This window comes from Balaenoptera musculus, chromosome 14, assembly GCF_009873245.2.
Source record: "Balaenoptera musculus isolate JJ_BM4_2016_0621 chromosome 14, mBalMus1.pri.v3, whole genome shotgun sequence".
In the NCBI taxonomy this organism is placed as follows: Eukaryota; Metazoa; Chordata; class Mammalia; order Artiodactyla; family Balaenopteridae; genus Balaenoptera; species Balaenoptera musculus.
In genome coordinates this window covers 25,669,863-25,691,009 of record NC_045798.1, presented here as the reverse complement: position 1 = coordinate 25,691,009, position 21,147 = coordinate 25,669,863, and the positions used below count along the sequence as shown (strand labels likewise).

The following is a 21,147-nucleotide window of genomic DNA, read 5'->3' as shown; positions in this document are numbered from 1 at the left end:
TGGCGCCCACTTACTATCTTCTTCCCAGAGTCCAGGCCCCAGTGTCCTGCACCAGCCAAGACTGCACGTCTAGGGGACCTAACAGTTGGGCTCCCCACGCCATCATTCTCAAGCCAGGCACCCAATGGTTGGCATGCAGAGAATTTTATTTTAAGCCTATTACATAAACATGGCAGTAGCAAGACTCTAAAGGAAGAACTCACCCACATCCTCACCTCCTTGACCAATCACCTTGGTTCATTTTCCCACAATCCCAGAAGTCCCTCTCCTGTGACCACGTAACTAAAACCCCAGAGAACGCAGCATAACCAGGGCACCAGGAATCACACCCACCTGTGTCCACGCACTGTGGCCATGGGATGCTGCTACCCCTCCTGTCAAGAGGCAGAATCGAGTCCTAGTTCTCCACCGCCCTGGACCAGGGCTGGCCCTGGGACCTGCTTTGACCAATATGACAGAGGTGATGGGGTTTGAGTTCCACAGCCCAGACCTCAAGAGGCCTTGCAGCTTCTGCCTTTGTCTTTGGAACCCAGGCTCCGTGTGAAGGCGCTAAGGCTGGAATGAGGGCTGATCACAGGGAGAGAGAGGTCCCAGCCTTCCACTGTCCCCACCAGGTGACCACCCACCAATACACACACAGAGTCACAAGAGATTAAATCATGCTCTTTTAAGCCACTCAGTTTGGGGATGGTTTGTTACACAGCAAGAGATGACAGATACAAATCCTAACACATACAGCTCTGTGTGTCACTCTTTCTACTTAGGAGCTTGAACCACGTGGCTACATAATCTTCATTGTTACCATGTGCTGATTACATCATAGTCCCCCCAGCTAATGTAACCCCTTTCCTATTGCGGGACTAGTTTTAGTTTATTTCCAGCTTTCCACTGTTATGAACACAATGAATCAGCTCATATAATAATACCAAAAGGAAAAGGGAAAAAAAAGTCCTATTTCCTTAGGAAAATCTAGGGTGGAATTCCTGGGTCTCTGCTTATAAACATGTTAATGACTCCTAAACAATGTAGACACTGAGAATTCAGAGAAAGGGGCTGGGAATAAACTCGGCTTTGCAGAAACCAGGCATCTGTATTCTGAAGCTAGGCCAGCTCAGCCAGATTTCCTGAACCTGGCAAAATTCAAGGGAATCTGGTTATTCTAGAAAATGACCCAGGTTTCCAGGAAAGGGCCAATGCCTGAAGTCTCAGTCACTGCCTGATTCCTTGACTCCCTGGTCCCATAGCTTCCTTACACATCCCCATCGCCTGAAGGCAGGCTCCTCGCCTCCAATTCCTGAACTGCTGACTGCAGGGCAGGACCACAGTCCACCCCAGGGCTGAGCCCACACTGTCGGTGCTGCTGGGAAGAAGGCACCTGCCCACCCCATTCCACTCAGGAAGCAAAGTGTCAAAACCAAACAGGGACAGGTGTCCCTGTCCCACCACTACACTGACTTTGTCACTGACTGGCTCGGGGGAGGCGGATCACCCAGAAAACCACTCCATCATCTCCCCGGAACCTGATCGGAGGTTTGCCACATCCCAGGAGCGGCTGGCTCAAGTTTCCTTGGCAGAGAAAGTGGCTGGAAACGGCGGTGGGACTTGCCACCAGAAACACCCCTTTCCAAGAACTCCTGCCCTGTTCATCAGCCACCTGCTACATCCCAGAGGGCTGTGCTCAGGAAAACGGTGCCCTCTCCCATCCCCCATCAACAGCAGCTGAGTGGTGCCCTGGGTGCTCCTGCAGGCGGGTCCTGGTTGCAAGGAATCAAGAGTAAAAGCATTACAGCCACGTTCACAGCAGCCAAACGTAGACACAACCCAAGGGTCCACCGATGGATGAATAGATAAGCAAAACGTGGTCCCTCCACACAAAGGAACATTATTCAGCCTTAAAAAGGAAGGACATTCTGACACAATGCGGATGAACCCTGAAGACCTTATGCTGAGTGAAATAAGCCAGACACAAAAGGACAAGTACTGTAGTATTCTACTTCTGTGAGGTGCATGGAGCAGTCAAATCCACAGAGACAGAAAGTAGAAGGGGGGTGCCAGGGGTGGGAGGGGAGGGGGGAGTTAGTGTTTAACGGGGACAGAGTTTCAGGAGGAAGGTGAAAAGTTCTGGAGTTGGACAGTGTTGATGGTTGCACGACAATGCGAACGTACTTCATGCCACTAAGGTGTCGCTTAAATTTTTTATCACAATTTTAAATGAAGAAGAAAAGCAAAGTTCTGTGACAGACAGAAGTCTTGTCTTTAACCCCTTCCAAATGCAGGTTTGGACAACACAGGCTCACACCCAGGCTCTGAGCCAGAGCGCCCCCTCACCTCACCCCACATCTGCTGACGAAACGAGCTGGTCATTCTGGGGACCAAGTCCGTTTCTCTGCTCCAAGAAGGAAGTTGTGCCAGGCTCCTGCCCGGCCGACTCCACCTTGGAGAAGACACAGGACACCGACCTCCATGAAGAACCTGCCCCCAGACCCTCGGCCGCCACCCCCGGGACAGCACACACTTGGGTCCTCAGAGCCACGTGGAGACCGCCAGGCCAGGAGGGGTGGGAGGCCGAGCGGGGCTGGGCTCAGCTAGCGGGGACCCTTTTCAACTGTTTCATGTACTGAGGTGTCATATAAAATGTCATTTGAAAAGAAGGGCTGTGCTCCTAGAACAAAACCGAAGCATTTGAAAAATCACTGCTTGGAAATGGACTCTGGGCGTTTCCAACTCTGATGGAAAAAGGCAGCTTGTCATCTTCCACGGCGGTCTCTTAAAAAAAAAAAACAAACCCACATGTCCAGCCAGCTGATGAAGCAGCCAACATCCTCCCCACTCTCTGTCATAACAACAATAAAACGAGAATAACAAGTGTTATGAAGCACCGAGGCGCGCCGGCAGCCGGGCTAAGTGCTTTTCTCGTGTGCACCGTCTCACTGGACCTTCACACAAGCCCCCGAGCGCATGACTGCTCTGACTTCTGGTTTACAGATGAGGAAACGTAACCATCCTTCTTGCATTCTCAGACACGGATTTTCCGAAAAGAAATATTTTTTTTGGCCACACCACGCGGCCAGGGATCAAACCCGTGCCCCCTGCAGTGGAAGCACAGGGCCCTAACCACTGGACCGCCAGGGAAGTCCCCCGAAGATTTCGACGTGACAAAGTGGGATCTCTTGCTCTTCCCTGCCTCTCACGATGCTAACTGGCAGCGTGGCCTTCCTGCTCAGCGGCCACCGACGGAGTGTCAGGTGAATGCAACGACCAGTGATGTCCCCAGCTCTGTGTCCCTTGAGGGAGGGGCTCTCCACACCCCTCAGCCCAGCCCCTGCCTCACCCAGACCCCAGGGCTGGGGAGCTGGGTCAGCAGTGCTGCCACCTACGGCCTGGCCAGTGCCCACCTGGGCCTGGGACCTTCCCACTGAGCCCAGGGCCGTGAGGGTCCTGAGGGCTGCAGGGGTCAGTGCATCTCCTCTGGGATGGCTGCCCTGCTACAGCCAGGCCCCACCCAGACTAGCAAGGGGACCGCGGGCAGATGAGCCCACACGTCGGAGGCTCTCGCAGGGCCTCCCCAGGATGCTGCTCCGGGGGTGGGGGAGCCTGGAAGTCTCCAGAGAGAGCACTGCCCTTTCTCGTGCCTTCTGTAGCCCCCACCCTCCCAGCGATGGAGAGAAAGCCTGCTGGCCCTCACTTCTCTGAGTCCTCTGTAGACGAGACACTGATTTATGAGCAAATAATTCATCCCTCGGTCTGAGTAAGACTCGGCGCTAGGCGTGCAGCTTGCAGCTGCCACGGCTCTTGGCCCGAGAGCAGGTGCATCCAGCTTGCTCTTCAAACAAGGGGATAAACCAAAGCACAGTCATAAACGCCCATGTCCGTCAGAATCGGAGCCCGTGGAGGTCGTGAGGTGGGGGGGGATGCTCACGGGAGGGCCCGGTCCACGGACACATGTCTACGCCGCCGCCGGGTGCCAGAAGCTGCCGCGTCCCCAGAGTAAAAACTGTGCTCCTGTGGGAGAGCCCAGCCCCCAGGGGCTTATTCTAGGCTGGCGCACCTGCAGCGACAGCTCTGAGAAGTTTCCAGAAGCCCGCGTGCTCCCTGCTGAGGCCTGGGGCCCTGGACAATGGGCGTCCCTGTAGGTACCAAATACCACAGCGGTTCCCAGGGACACGTGTCAGCAGTCACAGGCCGAGGACAATGGGCAGCAAAGGGATCCAACTGTGATCACAGCCCACCCTGCAGGTCTTTCTCCTGCACAGCTGGGTGTCTGCCAAACCCAGCAGCGGTCCTCCAGCCACAGCCGGGCAGCTTTCCTCCTGCCTCAGCCCCCTCCCAGAGGCCGGGACAATCCGGCAGCAAAAACGACAAAGGGGACTCAGCAGCTGGATTCACGGGGAAGAGAGAGGCACCCAGGAAGCTGCAGGCCCCTCTCGGAGGTTGAAGGGTCAGACCTCCCATCCACCTGCCCACTCTGGGATCCAAACCCTTGGGGGTGGCCGAGGACAGAAGAGCAGGGACCCCAGTTATGGGGAAGGGGAGCCAGGAGAAAAAGGGGTTTGTTCCCTGGTACCCTGCAGGGAGCAGCCCCAAACCCAGAGAGAAAGGCCTGGGCTTGGGGAGGAGCTGGGCACATATTATGAGGAGCAGCTCCTCACCCTCCAGCTGCCCTCCCAGGATGCGGGGTGGCCTGGAATACAGGTCTTCCAAAAGAAACCATAAAAATGGGTGGTGCCCACCAAAAGCCACATATCGTAGAACTCATTTGTATGAAATGTCCAGAAAAGGCAAATCCACACAGAGAGAAAGCAGTGTCAGGGCTAAGGGGAGGAGTGGGGAGAGACCACTGATGGGTGTGGGGTTACTTTGGGGGTGATGACAAGGTTCTGGGACTAGAAAGTGATGGTGGCTGCATCACTCAATCTGTGGATCTATAAAGGCCACTGAACGGTACACGTGCAGCAGGGGAACTAGACGGGATGTAAGTTACATCTCAGTAAAGCTGTTAGAACAGAACAGAAAGGAAAAGGAACAGTCCACCCATCAGTTGATGAAAAAATGTCTCAGGAACAAGAGGAAACAAGGTATCACACAACCACCTGGATGAGTCACAAGTGCCCTCCCGAAGTGAAAGGAGCTGGATCCAAAAGGCTCCACACTGTAGGATTCCATTTATTCCACATTCAGGAAAAGGCAAAACCAGAGGGAGAGAAAGCACATCAGTGGTTGCCAGGGGCTGCAGGTGGGGTGGGAGAGGTGTATACAAGAGACACAGTGATAGAAGTTTCTGGGGTGATAGAGCTTTTGGGGGTGATAGCAATTTCTGGGGTGACGGACCTCTTATGTATCTTGATTGTGGTTACACCACTCTGCCATCACTCACAGAACAGTACACCTAAAAGAGTGACTTTTACTGTCTGTGAATTACATTTCAATGCACATATACCTCTACTGACATCATAGCATCTTTTGAATCTTTGGCATTTTTTAAAAAGAACAGGTAACTTATATGTTGTTTTTTTTTTAACCCTCAGCTCAAAATTTCATTTTCCTAACATGGACAAAATTTCCTGTAATTGGAAATCTGTCAAAAGAGAAAAGGGAACTGATTGACAAACAAATAGGTGAAAAGAAAAATTTGTAACTATGTGTGGTAACAGGTGTTAACTAAACTTACTGCAATAATCATTTTGCAACATATACATATTATCAAGTCATTACATCGTACAGCTAAAACAAATACAATGTTAAATGCCAAATATATCTCAATAAAAATGAATAAACAAACCAAACAGCTGAAGGGGGAGGCAAACAAATGTAAAATTCTGATGCTAAAAAAAAAAAAAAGACCACTGAATTTGGAGACTCATGTTCACGGCAGCATGATTTCACAACACCCCAAAGTGGAGGCAACCCAAGTATCCATCCACAGATGAATGGATAAACAAAATGTGGTCCATCCGTACAATGGAGTATATAAAATTTAGCCTTCAAAAGGAAGGAAATTCTGACACATGCTACAACATGGATGAGCCTCAAGGACATTATGCTCAGGACAAAAGGACAAATACTGTAGGATTCCACTCACATGAGGTCCCTAGAGGAGTCAGATGCATGGAAACTGAAAGGGGCCGGGGGAGGGAGTTTGGGGGGCGGGGGGCATTAGTGTTAATGGGGACAGAGCTTCAGTTCGGGAAGATGAAAAGTTCTGGAGGCGAATGGTGGAGACGGTTGCACAACAGCATGAATATACTTAATGCCATTGAGCTGTGCACTTAGAAATGGTTAACACAGTCAATTTTATGTTATGTGTATTTTACCACAATTAAACAAACAAACAACCCCCAACGACTCTTTCCCACTGTCCTAACTGACCGTGAGCTCTAGGGCAGGCGAGCCCCTGGCATCGCAGCCCCAGCCATGGCCTTCACGCAGCCACAGACCCGCCACACCATGCAGACACACGCCAGGGGGGGAGGGGGGGCCTGGAGGAGAAAGGGCTGCTTGTCTCTGCCCTTCCGGCCGCAGGTGTGCAGTGCAGACAGCCGCCCCACCCCGGCCCGGAGGAGCCAAGTGAAGCGCAAAGGTCCACCAACACTGAGGCTCCAGCGCGTCTGCTCTGCAGGCAGACACAAAACTCCACAATGTCTGGACCGCTGCTCCCCAACAGGAGTCCGTGAGCCAAGAAGCCAAAGCAAAGGTGAGTGCAGGTAAGCCACCTGCTCGGCCCAAGCGAGGCTGGCAGCCGCCCAGCTGGGGAGGAGTTCTGTCCAGAAGGAGCCCCGGAACCCACAGTGGCCCGGGCGGGGCACCGAGCAAGGCCCGTGGCTGCAGGGTGGCTCTCCCACCCCATACTCACCCCATCCTCCATGCAGGTGTCACTGGGGGGTTTCTCTGGCCCAGGGTGGGAGGCACACCAGATCTCCCCACCTCATCGCCAGCCAGTCCCTTATCCCAAAGCCATGCTCCAGCTGTCCCAAGCCTTGCAGAACCCTGCTGTCCCACTCCTCCAGGCCTCTGTGCACAGGCCGCCTCCGCCTGAAATGCCCCCTCTCCCCATCCCCCACAATGGCCTAACACTCTCCTTTTCAGTGGGGTCCATTCAAGACCCAACCAAGTGGCCGCTCCCTCCATGATGCCCTCTGTGAGCTAACCCAGCAGAGTTACCCCTTCTTGGTGCCCACCTGGTACTTACCTCCATCGCAGCCCCCATTTATCAGTGTCTATGAACTCCTTGGGGTCATGGACTGTGTCGAGGCCTAAGCATGGAGTCTGGACCCCAGCAGGTGCTACACAAACTTCAGATGAACAAATAGGCGGATGGTTGTATGACAGATAGAAGGATGATGAGTAAATGGATGCATGAATATTTGGATGGTAGAAGGATGATGGATGGATGATGGATGGAGCTAAGGAATAAATGTTTGTGTCCCCCTAAAATGCGTTTGTCGGAACCTAATCCCCCGTGCGATGGTGTTAGGAGGGGGTGCCTTTGGAGGTGATTCAGTCATGAGGGTGGAACCTTCATGAATGGGATTAGTGTCCTTATAAAAGAGACCCCAGAGAAATCCACCACTCTTTCTGCCAATGTGAGGACACAGTGAGAAGACAGCCGTCTATGAACTGGGAAGTAGTGGACCTTCACCACACGCTGAATCTCCTGGCACCCTCGTCTTGGACTTTCAGCCTCCAAGAAATAAATTTCTGTTGTTTATAGGTTTATAAACCCAGTCTATGGTACTCTGGTATAGCAGCCCGAATGGACTATGGCAGATGGTTGGATGGATGGAGAGATGGATGATGGATGGAGGGATGGATGATGGATGGAGGGATGGATGGAGGGATGGATGATAGATGGAGCGGCTCAAGTACAGCTTGGCTTTCCCGGAACATCTGCTACTAGGGAACAGATGAGTTAGATTCGACTCACACATATGTGGAGCTTGAGAAAGATTCAGGATTCCAACACCCTGTTCTCTCAAGCTGGAGGGTTCTCTTTTATAACTTTGATCAATAAGTGACTATTTTCTTAACTTTTTATTACAGGAAATTGCCAGCACATACAAAATCGAGAGCACAGTATCACGAATACCATTCCCGTCACCCAGCTTCAACCGTCATGAACCCACGGGCAGCCTGGTTTCAGGGGATAAACATTCGGAAGCAGCAGGATGCGGGGGAGAGACAGGGCGCTGTTGGTGACTGCTCCCCACCCCCGCAACTTCCTGGGGGAAGGAGGCCTCACGGGGACAGGAGGACTGACCCTACCTGCCTCACAAGGGCTCCCGAGCACAGAGGAGAGACACCCACACGCGGCCCCGTCATCTCATTTCACAATCACCAGGAATCAGGAGGCAGCGCACTGCAGGACAGCGGTCAGCAAGCTCTGGCCCACGGGCCAAACCCAGCCTGTCACTACCCGTTTGTGTGACCCAGGATCTGAGAATGGATCTTATAACGATTTTTAAGTGATTACATTTTTTTTTTAATTTTTATTTATTATTTATTTATTATGTTTATTTTTGGCTGTGTTGGGTCTTCGTTTCTGTGCGAGGGCTTTCTCCAGTTGCGGCGAGTGGGGGCCACTCTTCATCCCGGTGCGCGGGCCTCTCACTATCGCAGCCTCTCCTGCTGCGGAGCAGAGGCTCCAGACGCTCAGGCTCAGCAGTTGTGGCTCACGGGCCCAGTTGCTCCGCGGCATGTGGGATCCTCCCAGACCAGGGCTCGAACCCGTGTCCCCTGCATTGGCAGGCAGATTCTCAACCACTGCGCCACCAGGGAAGCCCTAAGTGATTACATTTTAAGTGGTTATATAAGTACCTACCTAATAGTCTCAATTTTGCCTCTCAGCCACAAAGCCTAAATTAGCTATTATCTAGCCCTTTAAGGAAAGGTTGGCCACCCCAATACCGCAGAGTGAAGAGCAGAGGCTCACATAACCATGCTTGGTTCAAATCCAGGCTCTGCCATGGAACCTTCTGACCGGTCTAAGCTTCTGCCAATGGCGGGTACCACCCAGCTCTCTGCAGGGTGGAGTGGGGCTCAGATCCCAGAAGGCACACGGGATTCTATTACAAAGCGCAAAGCCAAACCCAAGTGCAAAGTTCCAGTAAAAGGAGGGGTCCTCTCTCCTGCAAGACCGCCAGAGAGGGAATGCCAGCCACTCTGGGGGTCCCTGGGAGTCCCAGTCGAGCTCACCAAACAAGAAGTCCTGAAGGAAAGCACGGACTTCTGCTGAGGTATCTGAGCCCCACGGCAGTGCAGACGGTCAGCACGGTCTCCTTCTCCTCCTCGTGTCCTCCAGACTGACCAACCCATCCCCGGGGGTGGCCAGCCCGGGCACAAGACAGTCCTTGCTCTGGCAGACACTGAGGATGCTCAGAAAGTAACAGGGACTAGACAGAGAGCTTCCCCTCAGACTCCGATCCCAGGTGGGGCCTGGGAGGCAGCAGGCTGCTTGAGGACTGGCCATCTGTGATGCAGGAAAACAATGGCCCCAAGGTACCAAAAGTCCCCCATCCCCACGGCACAGAGATGTTGCAGGTCGAGCCTTGCATGCAAGCCCCGCTGTCTCAGGGTTGGCCTCAGCACAAGCGTTCCTGACCACGCAGGGTTGTGCTCTGGCCGGCAAGACACCAGTTGGCACCTCCAGGCTTCCCGCTGCCAACCACCTGCCTGGATACCACCACCTCTGCCCGGGCAGACACCCTCCACGCTGCCCTCACCCGCTCTCACATTGAGGCTGGGCCCCCCCCACCCAGCTGTCCACGCTATGCCTTTCAGCACGCTACGCAGGTGACACCTGCACAGCCTAAGCATCTGTGCCCGCCCTGGGGGCCGACCCTAGGGCTGGCCAGTGGGCAGTAAGGGAGATAAATCAACCAGCAAAGAAGCACCCTGGTTCCCATTAAATGTACACGCAGAGCCAAATCCACCCCCTGGCCCACCGCGGGCCCCCTGGACCCGTCACTGCAGGCAGCCAGACCCAATTGGGGTCTTACGGGAAGACTGCTTCGGGACACCTGCCAGTAAGGTTTTCCAAGTGACTTGCTGGCAACTCAGAGCAACATGACTTAATTTTATTTGGAATCACAAAACTAAAGAGATCTTAAAGATGCTACCGTGCAGCTTCCTCATTTATGGGGTTGGGGGTCGGGGGGAGTCAGGGGCCCACAGGGTTTAAGTGATTTACTCAGAATCAGAACAGCAGCTGATGGCACAGCCAAGACAGGCAACAGAGAGGAGGGAGCAAGTGAGAGCCCCAGCTCTATAGCTCACAAGCTGTGATGGTTAAAACTCCAGAAGTGCTGGTTCTCAGCTGCAGCGAGCACTTAAATATAAGACAGATCATCCACAGTGGAAGACAACTCACCAGCATGGAAAAGAGTCCATCCCTCTCTTTTCCTCCCCAAGGTCATTATACCACGTTGCCCACCCTCCAGATATGACCTTCCTGTATGTACCTGCCCCGCCTACAGCCTACACAACCACACAACCTGCACAACCACACAACCTACACAACTACACAGCCTACACAACCACACAGCCTACACAACTACACAGCCTACAGGCTCCAAGTCCTCAGGCACAGGGAGGTGTTTGACCTGACAAGCCCAACAGCGTCCTGCTGCCCTGGCCCGGCTTCTGCCAGCTTCTGCAGCCTGAGTGCAACCACGTACTACCTTCTGTAAAATCCCTTTTCATCACAATGTTTGGCTTCCTTGGAGCTTCCCTTAAGGCAGGTAGGAACTCCAGGGACCAGAACTAACTGGACAATGCTGTCTAGCTGACTCAATCCACGGCCAGGATGCATGCAAGGGAGGCTGAAGTGCTTTTCAGTTTCGATTACAAGCAGCCCAGAGCAGCAATAAGATAGCAGCTTCTATGCTAAACAAGGAGACAGTGAGTTCCTTCCCTGCCAAGAACCACGGAGCTGACAAAGGACTGTCACATAGCTGGTAGCCTCAGAGATCTTCCCAAATGAGAGACGGTACTGGTGTGGCCCCAGCTCTGAGCCTCTCTTGATCCAGAGTGCTTGGGGAGCACCAAGGAATCAGGAGTTATAGTGAGACCCAGCTTGGCAAGAAAGAAGTCAGAGGACAGCAGAGGATTCATTGCAAAACCACAGGTAAACTGGAACAGCGTTTCTGGAAGGTAATTTGGTGGCAGGTATCAAGTGTCTTAAAACCACCCACATCCCGACTAAATCCACTGACAGATGCTCACCCTCAAGGAGGGAGCGGAAATGCAAATGGAAACACATGTAAAAAGACGAGATGCTCACTGACTAATGAATGTCACTGAATTGTACTTAAAACAAAATGTGGTTTAAGTACAAAACAATGGGATAAGCATTTAGCCTTAAAAAAGGAGGAAACTCTTGACACATACTACAACATGGATGAACCTCGAAGACATGATGCTCAATGAAATAAGACGTTTATAGTGATACTGTATGAGTCCACTTCTGTGAGGTCCCTGTAGCAGTCCAATTCAGAGACAGAAAGTGGATGGTGGTGCCAGGGGCCGGGGGAGGGAGGGGGCGTTATTGCTTAAAGGACACAGATTTCAGTTTTGCAAGATGAAAAGAATTCTGGAGATGACGGTGGTGATGGCTGCACAACAATGTAATGTACTTACTATCACTGATCTATGGACTAAAAAATGCTTAAAATGGTAAGTTTTATGCTTATGTATACATACACACACAAAAACATAATGTTAAAAAGTTAATAATGCAATATACCAAAGCCCATCAAATTGTACATTCTAAATGGGCAAACTGTATGTTACGTGAATTATATCTCAATAAAGCTTCATTAAAAAAAAAAAGATATTCGCTGAAACATTATAATGAGCTACATTTAATAAACGTTAAATGTCCAACAAAATTCATTAAAATTAGATCAATTAAGCTATAACTCTATTACAAATAATAATGTAGACTTTAAAAATAATGTTTACAAAATATTCAGTAAAACAAGAAAATGCTCATGCTAATTGACAAAAACAGGACCCCCAGTGCAGCTAGATCTCAGCTACATAAAACAATCAGAGATATGATTTTATGTAAAGTCGGGAAGAAAAGAAAACCTCCCTTAACACTGAGCAGAAATGTGTTTCCCTGAAGCTTCTAACCATTAGTAACAGACCAGCCTCCCAGGTATGACCCTAAAGAAATCTACTCCCTCTTCCACATGACAACTGTTCAAGACACATAGCTAGTGCTCATAGACTCCGGAGGTGGACAATTCTCAAGCCTGGCTGCAGAGGAGATCTCCCAGGGAGATTTACAGAAATCCAGGTTGGCTCGGAGGAGGAAATCAGATATCCGTGTAGAAAGTGCTTATGAAGAGTGGAGGCCTCTGGGAGCTGGGAGCCACCGACAGGCAGCAAGAAAACAGGGACCTCAGTCCTACAGCCACCAGGAACTGATTCTGCCAACAACCTGGGCTGGTGAGGGGATGTGGAGCCCCAGATGGGAATGCAGCCCCTGCCGACACTTTGCAGACTTTGGAGACCCTGAGCAGGAGACCCAGCTAAGCCATGCTGGACTGTTGACCCAGGGAAACTGATATTGATAAACAAAAACAAGAAGAACCTCACAAATCAGACTTGCCAGGAGTGACCAGCTGTGGGGATGTGTGTGATTTTTCTAACTACAGCAGAGGCGGTCCATGTGGGCAACCAGGACAGAGACACTGCCTTCAACCTCCACCAGGTCAAATGCCCCCCAGTTCCTCCTGAGTCTTTGGGCTCAGTGGCACCGAGCAGAGTAAAGCTACAGCCTGGACACGTCCAAGGACACCGGGAAGGACCTGGGCCCCTAGATGTCACATGCTGTCCCGCTGACCCATAGGAGGCCCCAGTCAAATGAACCCCCTGGACCCTTCCCAAGTGAACCACAGCCCAGCCCAGCCTTTAAAAAGCCCCCTGAAAATAGCTGTGAAAGGGAAAAGCCAAGGGACAGTACAAGAGTCCTGACCCGCTGCTCCTGCGTGGTCTACACACCCCCGAGCCCTATGGGGCCGGCATGGGTGTCCCCGATGACAGAGGGAGCTCCCCCAAGAAAGCCTCGCCTTGGCCTTTGATGTCCAAGATCTTATTTACTGTCATGCCCCATCATGCCTGCCTTGGAATTCAATAAACATAAAGTGACTCTCCTCCCTTAGGACCGGCTGTGATCCACTCACATACTTGAGGGGGCCCAGTGCTTTGGGGCCAGAGAGAAAGGGGGAAGAGGGGGAGAGAGAGAGAGAAGGAGGGAGAGACAGAGACAGAGAGAGACAGACACTTTCTGTTCTCCTCCCAGACGTCCCCCCTACTCTTGGGGCACCCAGCAGGGCACTCAGGCTCTGGCAGCCATGCCCCTGCCTGCCGCACTCCATCAGCCGACTGGGATGGTTTCCCACCTGCCACCTGCAGAATCAGTGTCCCAGCCCAGCGATTAGAATAAAGGGCCTCTCCCAGGCAGCCAGCAGCCGGGTCTCAGCCCTCTGACTTTCCCTGCTACCCTGCCGGGGTTTCTGCACCCCAAGACTGCAGACATAGCAGGGATTAACAGCACAGGGCCCACGGGGCAGGGGAAGCTGGGAGGTGACAAGCAGCGTGCGGACCGGGTCTCCAATACTTCCCTACCCCGCCTTCTGGAGTCTCGCTGGCCCCTCCGCAGAGAAGAGTCTGCTCTAGAGCGACTTGCACCATCTGGGTGCTGACAAAATACCACAGGAGGGGTACCCAGACTGATGTTCATCATCACACCCTGGAGCTTTAGAGCTGAATTCTGACAGCGGCTGCCCAGGTGCCTCGGGGGTTGGGGGGGGAGGGGGCCCATCTGACTGCCCCCAGCAAGATGCTATCCCACAGGGCCTCCCAGCGGGCTCCCACAGGCATGGCCGTCTCGGATCCAGACCAACCCCACCACCCCGCGGGGCCCCAAAGCAGACACTTCCACCCATGTTCCTAGGGTAGAAAGTGGAAAGCTTTCAGAAGTCAACATTCATAAGTGAGTTACGTTTTTTGGTCTAAGATTTGAGCAGATACGAATCCTGCTTTTGCACATGCCGGCTTGCACACACACCCAGAGGCTGAGCCGCCATGCCGAGCATCACCTAAGAGAGTTCACAGGTCACGTCGCAGGGCCTTCCAGTCAATTGGACAACGGCTCTGAGCCCAGCACGGGGACCCCCGCGCCTAGGAGAGGACAGGAGAGGGGGGCACCAGCGTGGTTGGCCCAGCCTGCACGTCCCTGCTCACAGCACAGCCACTCCACGAGACTGGGGAGGGCCAGGGATGAAGACTGCCCCATCTATTCAACCACGAGCCTGCAGGTTCCCCCAGCTCCTCACCTAAAGCCTCAGACAGCTCAGCTATGGGGATCCCTGCTGCTCCTCCTCAGGGACCCCTGTGAGGGATGGTGCTGTGCAAGACGCAGCCCGCTCCCCAAGCACCATGTGCCTCCCCACTGAGCAGAGGCCTCGGTCAGCTTGGCCTGGTCGTGGTCCTGCTGTCCAACCACCACCGAGGCCTGAGGGAGAAACGGTGAAGACATCACGCTGAGTGAGACAAGCCAGACGCAAGAGGACAAGGGCCATGCGAGTCCACTTCCGAGAGGCCCCACAGCAGATCCACAGACGGCGGGTCGCTGGGGGTGCCAGGGGCTAGGGAGGGGGAGGGGGAGTTACTGCTTGATGGGGGCAGAGTCTCATTTTGGGAAAAGGTTCTGGAGATGGTGGTGGTGACGGTGGCACGACAAGGTGAATGTATCGGGTTGGCCAAAAAGTTCGTTTGGGTTTCTCCTTACGATGGTATGGAACACCCAAATGAACTTTTTGGCCAACCCAATACTTGATGTCACTGAGCTGGACACTGAAAATGGTTCAGACGCTACATGGGGCCCAGCTGTCCTGTGTCCCCTTCCACACGACGCAGGGCAGCACCCTCTGCTTGGCGGAGCCCTGGGCAGCCCACACAGCAGCCTGAGTGCACCGAGCGTGAGCCACTCTCGTGGCTTCCTGTCTTCCTCCTCTGTTTCTCACTGAAGTAAGAAAGTCTGTGGTTCTTACTTTCTCTCTACAGCCTCACAATCACTAAAAACGAGAACCAAGTGGTTCTAAGCTTTCCCTCTACAAAGTTGGGGGTGGGGGGGCCCTATGAGAAAAATCAAGCCGTCTCTCTCTCCCTGCAGCTCCTACATTCCCAGGCCCCCAGGAACACTGCAAGACCCCCCCATTCCACCCCACAGGGGCGTGCGCGGCCCCAGGTGCCCTGGGCCGACGGAACAGCCCACTAGGTGAAGCAGCTGGCTCTCCTTTGGGGCCACGATGCAGAAAAATACACACATACTGTACCTTTAAGACCTAAGAACTCCACTCAGCCCAGGAGGACACATTAGGAGAGGGAACAGAGCGGGAGGAAGGGCCCGGCAGACCCCGGGGTCCTCCTGGAGCTGAGCCCAGTGGGTGAAAAGGCCTGCACCTACTGAATTATGCATTTCTCCTTTAAAATCGCTTGCTAAGTGGTGTTCAATCAACTGACATTAGATGCCTGAGGGGGTGACTCTGTGAGACCAGAGAGGGGGCCAGATCCCGGGGGCCACCATCCTGGGCACTCAGGCTCCCACCAAGCCCCCAAGGAGGGGGCGTCCTCTCCAGCTGACAGAACCAAGTCCCTGCACAAAGCCACATGCTGGATCTCAGGCATGTCCAGGTCTCCTACCTTCAAGGTCTGCATTCTTTCCCCAGACTATGTGGACATATGTTCCAGAAGGCTACCCTTGGTATGTGTACATGTGTTACCCGCAGAAAATCTCTTCCTGCCCCCCTGGCAGACCAACTAACCCCGGCAGCACTTTTTTTTTTTTTTTGGCTGAGTTGGGTCTTCATTGCTGCATGTGGGCTTTCTCTAGTTGCAGCGAGTGGGGGCTGCTCTTCGTTGCGGTGCACGGGCTTCTCATTGCGGTGGCTTCTCTTGCTGCGGAGCACAGGCTCTAGGCGTGTGGGCTTCAGTAGTTGTGGCACATGGGCTCTAGAGCGCAGGATCAGTAGTTGTGGCACACGGGCTTAGCTGCTCCACGGCATGTGGGATCTTCCCGGACCAGGGATCGAACCCGTGTCCCCTGCACTGGCAGGCGGATCCTTAACCACTGCGCCACCAGGGAAGTCCCCCGGCAGCTGGGGCAGCAGGGCCCTCCCGCTCCCTCCAGTGTCTCCACACGGTCTCCCAGCCACTGACAGCTCCTTCCTAGTGCTCCCTGGGCCATGCGCTGACCCCTCTATGCACACGGCCGGCCACCTCTGTCACCTTTTCCCAGACAGCCCCTGCCCCTCTGCACCTCCCAGGACTGCCCACAGCAGAGCCTGTCAGCACCATGACCCTGCCCCAGTGCCCTGACTGCTGAAGGGAAAAGGCAGATGGACAGGCAGTGTCCTTCCAACACGTCTGTCCTCTTGGGCGCTTTGCCACCTGACCTGCTGGAGGAATCTGAGCCAGGTGCCCCAGGAGGATGTACAGGGTTACAACATTTTCCGGGAGGTTTTTTTTGTTTGCCAAACAACTGATCAGGTCCCCTCCACCTCTGGGGAGGTCACTCGGTGCCCACTCTCATGCGAGAGGCATCACCCCCCAGCCTAGGAGAGAGGACAGCACCGGCCCCTCCACCGACGGCCTGACCTTGGGCAGGTGTGTGTGTCTCACACCCCCTCAGACCCAACCTGACGACAGCGTATAATCTCACTCCAGCCACTTCACAAGAATGTTCCGAGGTCACGAGAAACAGCCTCCACCAAAGTCATGTTTACTTCCCAAGTCAGGCATCGCAGTCCCCGCCTCCGCCCCACATTGGCAGGCGCGTCTCCCCGGGGCACCGCCACCGCCACGTCCCTGTTTTGCAAGGTGGCAGTGGCCAGGGGGCACCAGAATCCAAGACAGCTGATTAGCAGGCCCCAGGCCGGGGATTCAGGAAGCTCTTGGGATTGACTGAGAGGAGCCCAAACCTCAGCAAAGAAGGAAAAATAACCTCCAGGACATCTCCAAAGCTAACAAGCTTCCTTGCTGGGGCACCTGTGTCATCAGGCTCCCCAGAATCAATGCCGATTATTAGATGGGGGAAAGCGGAGTGGGGCTCAAACAGGAAGGGGCTGGACCAAACAGAAACCTCAGAGATGGGGGTCTCATTCCATCCGTGACCCACAAACACCACGGCACCCAAGACACAAGACATCAAGGTAGATCTTTGTCTAGAGGATCTCACCACCCTGAAGAAGGAAGCCGGACAGACACAGGATTCACAGGAGATAGCTGCAAACATACAGCTAAAGAAAGACACACAGTCAGAGAAGATGCAAGGACATTACAAAGGTTTTGTTTGTCTGCACTGGTTTTTTAAAGACAAGGTGCATGGAAAGAAGCCTTTCCACAAACCCGTGAATAAAGGCAAGAGAGAATTTCCAGGAGACAGTGCTTGGCACTTAGTAGATGCTCAATAAATACCTGAGTGCCTGAACGGGGGACAGGTGGTTGCCTTAGTAAAGGAAACGTAGGTACAAACCAGAGTAAAGAAGAAAGACGTGGAAAAATTGTGTTAATAAATTTTAAAGAAAAAAAGTTAAAGGGACTTCCTTGGCGGTCCAGTGGTTAGGACTCAGCACTTTCACTACCGTGGCCCCGGGTTCAATCCCTGGTCCAGGAATTGAGGTCCCATAAGCCGTGAGGCCAAATAAAAAAGAAAGAAAAGAAAAAGAATGTAAGGAAAGGATCTTAGCAACGACAGGGTCCAACCCCTAATGTTTTAGATGAGAGAGATGTGGCCACATGAAGTGTTAGGACGCAGCTCTCCTGACACCCAGCCGGGTGGTCTTGGCCCACCAGGCTGCCCAGCGCCGCATGATGCTCCACCTGAACTCCTCCTAAGACCCGGCTGGTGAGCACAACACACACACCATCTCTCTGCTGCCCAATCAGGGACTCACTGAGTGCTGGGGGCCAAACTGTGTCCCCCTGAAATTCACCCGTCGAGGTCCTAGTCTCCAGCACCTCAGAACGTGACTGTATTTGGAGATGAGTTTCTCAAGAGGTGATTAAGTTATAATGGGGTCATCAGGGTGGGGCCTATCCAATCTGAATCATGTCCTTATAAGAAGAGGAGATTTTAGGCACACACAGAGCCACCAGGGGTCCACAGGCACAGAGGGAACACCATGTGAAGGGGAGGACCATCTATCTACAAGCCAAGGAGAGGCCTCCGAGGAAACCAATCCTGCCAGCAGCTTGATCCTGGACTCCCAGCCTCCAGAATTGCAGGGAAAATAGATTTCTGTTGTTGAAGCCCCCAGTCTGTGGCATTTTGCCCCAGAACGCTAACATACTGGGCTGCTTCAAACACGTGGGTGTGAAAGCCAAGGAAACATCGCCATGGCTAACAGGTGTTTTCCTGAAGAGAAGACACCTATGAAGGACCAGAGATGGGGCATCAAGGATGAACGCTACCCAGCAACTTCAAAACCCTAACTGAGTGAAACAGGCCAGATGCAGAAGGACAAATATTACATGATTCCACTCACATGAGGTACGTGAAACAAGTAAATTCACAGAAAATAGACCGAAAGTAGAGCAGTGGTTGCCAGGGGCTGGGGGTGGAGGAAAGGTGAGTTATTGCATAATGGATACAGAGTTTCTGGTAGGAATGATGGAAAGTTCTAGAGACAGTTATGGTTACACAACAGCATGAATATACAGAATGCCACTGAACACGGAAAAAAGGTGAAAATGCCACGTTTTGCTACATATATTTTACCACAATAAAGAAAAACCTATCACATGTTACATAAACAAGTTATTTTAATTAAAGTTATTACATTTTTTCAAGAATAAGGAAAAAATCCTACATGAGCCACAGGGATTATAATTCTAGTCGGGGTCAAGACCCCCGTGGGGTTCAGAGTTAATTAAATCTGCCACCACCTTCTCCTGAGCCTTGATCTGAAAAGCAGCCTCAGTCAAAACTCAGGCCTGTTGTCTGGCAACTGGAGAAGATGCCCATCCGTTCACCATGAATGTGGAACCCTCTGAAACCACAGGGCAGGCTGGACCACGGGATTCCCAGCCAGGGAGGGGAGGCGGCTATTGAAGCCAGAAGCAACAGGGAGGAATGGGGGGGCACCTACCCCTGGACCCACACGAATCTACACTCCCAGCTCCTTCTTCAGTGAAAGGTCCAGAATGCTTCCTTCTGTTCCCAAAACATTAAAGTCATCCTTCCCAAGCTGGAGAATCCTTGTAAAATTGGATCTACATTCCGTTTCCACCCTGGTGATGATTTAAATGGTCTCGGACTCTGCCTCTGTCCCCCGGGAGGAGCCTGCACTCAACCTGGAGGTGGCGGCAGGCTCTGGTCTAGAGATGCCGGTGGAGCCCAGGCCAGGCCTGGGTGACCTTTTCCTGCCCCACAGTTACTCACGCTCGTCGCCGGTCCATTCAACCACCCAAGGGAAAAACAAAGCTGCGATCATTCTGATGATAACATGTCACCAGAATCCAAAGGGCAAATTAAGCTGCTTAATAGAAATGTGAAACAACAGGGCAGCCACTTGCAGGAGCGCCCAGGAAGAAACACAAGATCTAGGGTCCCATCTCACAAGGGACACATGGGGCTGGGGGTGCCTCAGACCTAAAAGAGGAAAGGTCCTTGGTTGTGTGGCCTCTCTCAGGAAAGGGTGGCCAAAGTCCTCGAAAGGAGTTTAAGGGACAGGGGTGGACACAGCTAAGACGCTTCCCAATGACCAGCCACCTTCCCATCTTCCCGACCCGGCCCCCTGGCTGTGGAAAGGAGGACAGGATCTTGGGGATGTGCTGTGTGTACGGCTCTGAGCTGGGCTCCACGGGAGGCCCAGGAATGAACCAGGGATCCCTGCCTTCAAGACGCACACGTGGATGTGACACCACATGGATGACATTCGGGGACACGACGCAAAGTGAAATTATCCAGACACGGAGGGACACGTAATGTGTGTGATTCCACTCCTGCGACGCGGCGCCAAGAGTCATGGAATCATAGAGACGGAAAGTAGAGGAGACGGTCCCAGGGGCTGGGGGACGGGGCACTGCTGTTTGATGGGGACAGAGTCGCAGCTCGGGAAGATGAAAAGTCCTGGAGACGGACAGTGGTGATGGTAGCACAACTACGTGAACGTACTTGATGCCACTGATCTGTACACTTAAAAACGGCTAATGTGGGTGAAGATAGTAAATTTTATGTCATATAGTACCACAAAAAAAATAAATAAATAAATAAAGGACAAAGCACACAGTCCAGAGTCACAGAAGCCTCTGCTCCACTGCTCCTCAGGAGCAGACGGCAGCCTCCACCCCCTGCCCCTAGACAAGGCCCCTCTCCAATGCAGCTATTTCCAGAAGTTTCCCTGATGGCATGCCCTCTGAACACATAAGTGATGTGTGTGTTCCTGTCTCCCATTAACTTGTAAGCTCCCAGAGGGCAAGGACCACACTCTCTCCTTCTATGCAGCCCGTCCTGTAAGAGGGACAGGCTTGCACACAGCAGAGCTCGCAGCTGGTGGGCCCTGGGTGTGCGGAGCTCGAAGGACCCCTAGACACCCCCACTTGCATTTTTCAGGCATGTGTGGGGCAGTGGGAAGAACATTGGCTCTGCATTCCCGTGGGGCCTGGAGGCCCAGCTCTGCCACTTCCTGGTTGCATCCTTACCTGCAGATGTGGAGCAGGTGGGGTGATGGAGAGCCCACAGGGGGCCCTGCCTGAAGCATGCTGTCACCATGCCTGGCGCACAGCGGCTGGTGGTCATTTCAGCTCCTTTCCTCAACTCGGAAATACGGGAGTAAAGAGGCTCTGAAGCTACTAGGGCCGGGCCCCCATGTCGGCGGCTGCTGTTGCGTCAGAGAAATTAGGTGACTTCCACTCCCTCCCACAGCGATTTTGCTCATTGTCACATTTCAGAGGCGCAGCCCTGGCCAGCAGGCACCTAAAGAACATAGCTAAATAGGACACAGACAGATGGCCGGGCCAATGGGTCCCTCCTTCCCCTCCAGCCACAACGCTCAGAGGAACGTGCTGGGTACTGAGTTTACAGGCTCCCGGAGCTAAAACCACCAAGAGTTTCAAAACCTAACAGGAGAGAGAACGTGG

The 21,147-nt window shown here is 53.1% G+C and overlaps 1 protein-coding gene across 6 annotated transcripts in view; it reads right to left on the bottom strand.

The window, feature by feature from the left end:
* The window catches only part of BCR (BCR activator of RhoGEF and GTPase), a 101,343-nt gene that overhangs the window by 76,830 nt on the left and 3,366 nt on the right, over positions 1–21,147 (bottom strand). The window lies entirely within an intron of this gene.